The sequence below is a fragment of the Cyprinodon variegatus genome, unplaced genomic scaffold, assembly GCF_000732505.1.
Source record: "Cyprinodon variegatus isolate N-32 unplaced genomic scaffold, C_variegatus-1.0 Scaffold142, whole genome shotgun sequence".
NCBI lineage: Eukaryota > Metazoa > Chordata > Actinopteri > Cyprinodontiformes > Cyprinodontidae > Cyprinodon > Cyprinodon variegatus.
In genome coordinates this window covers 1025740-1027682 of record NW_015150595.1, presented here as the reverse complement: position 1 = coordinate 1027682, position 1943 = coordinate 1025740, and the positions used below count along the sequence as shown (strand labels likewise).

Here is a 1943-nt window from a genome sequence, read left to right as displayed (position 1 = left end):
TCCAGGAAACACACAGCCAGGCAGACTGGCTCACATACTTTAGGTCAGAGGTAACCAATTAAAAGTCAGTGTTGTCCGAATAAAGAAAATCAACCACCAGTAAAGGTCTGAAGACATTTTTAATTATAATCTGTTACTTTAAACAGAATTTAAGGCTGAAATAAAATTAGGTGTTTATGCATCAATGTTATACATTGAATTTTTAAACAAAAATATATAAAAGAAAAATAGAACATTTTTCCATTTTAAAATCTAAAGTGCTTTTTGAAGTAAATAACAACAATCGTTCAGTTTGGTATATAGACAATTTCCTGATTCACATATTTTATAAAACACCTGAACTGACTCTTATGGCTTAATGAGAGCAGTGGGCTTTATGCTGCTTTAAAAGAGGCTTTAAACCTGGGTTTGAATGGAGACAAAACATTCTCAAGCACATATCAAGGTGCTCATTTTGAGCCTGCGGTCCGCTAATCCTTGACCTCTGCTTTAGGTTTCAGTGATTGTTTTATGTTTGAAGATGAATCAAAAAGACATGACTCAGTCCACTGTTATTCACCAACGCTAAATCTGAATATCTCTTATGGAATCAGAAAGGCCATGAAGAACAGCATCCCTCCCTGCTACTGAACTTAGTTTGAACTAGAAACTCACTGTGAGGAAAGCTGATTTCGGACCGCTCTCCTTAAGCTTAAAACACTATGGCCCATTAAACAATATGTTTACCCACCATTAAATTAATTTATACATAATATATCCCTGTGAATTTATGGGTTGCCATTATTTTCAGACCTGTGAAATGAAAATAAACCTAGAGCAGTAAATAATTCATAAGCTTTGGTGTGAAACCCCAACAAATCTAATAATATCCGTCACTGAGGCTCTTCAGTAGCGCAGTAGCAGAGATCAGAGTCTCTGTCCGGGGACAGGGAACTGTTATGACTACCACGTATATCCTGTGATGAAGTTTTTTTTCTCTGTAAGCAACCCAGTTTTTACAGACAAAGCAGGAAATGTTTGTTTTCTAAAAAAAGGAGCTTAGGACACAAGAGATAAATATCCTCACCTCAGAAACAAAACTAGTCTAAACAAACTGGAATTAACTTTCTGTCTTTTTTGTAATCTCAATTCTAAGGTGTGATAGTCACATTTCTACTGTAGTTGATTCACGTTTTTGTTTTCCTCTTCTTAAAATTCACCTTTTTTCTTCATTCATTCATTGCTAACTTTTATCCTTTGATACTTTTAGTTAAGCGCAGTCAAAACTCACTAATACTGTATATATATTGTTTATTGTTTATTCTTAATGCACCTTTTTCCTCCTTGTTTGCTCCTTCTTTGACTTCAATGCCAATATGTGACAGGTGAATTTCTCCGCTGTGAGATCAATAAAGCTAATCTAATCTAATCTAATCTAATCTAATCTAATCTAATCTAATCTAATCTAATCTAATCTAATGCTCTTTTAATCTTATAGCACTAATACACCGTTTTTAATAGATTTAGTTATATGTAACTTTTTGAAAATACTCAGATATGTTTTGTACTCTGCAGCTTTCAGATTGACATCCAATATTAGACAGCAGAATTTGAAACTCACACAAAGGCAAATAATTTGTTTCTGTAATTGGTTTCGACTGCCTCTAAAAGCTTCGGATTGCAGATGTGAATGGAAAATAAAAAAAAGCACCTGAATAAATTCAGTAAAAAGAGATTGGTAAAAATAATTATACTGATGCTTTAGTTATTGGTTTCTTGCAATAATAAGAACAGGAAAACATCTGGGCTGTTCTGCTCTAACAGGGTGTGCTCACTTTGTTTACCATCTTCACAGCAGAAGATGTCAAGCCCTTGTTCTCTGATAGGAAAATAAGCCATGGATGGATGGATGGATGGATGGATGGATGGATGGATGGATGGATGGATGGATGGATGGATGGATG

General features: G+C 34.6%; 1 protein-coding gene across 3 annotated transcripts in view; it reads right to left on the bottom strand.

Moving 5' to 3' along the window:
• Positions 1 to 1943, bottom strand: part of LOC107086081 (tetratricopeptide repeat protein 28-like) — a 187505-nt gene that overhangs the window by 38711 nt on the left and 146851 nt on the right. The window lies entirely within an intron of this gene.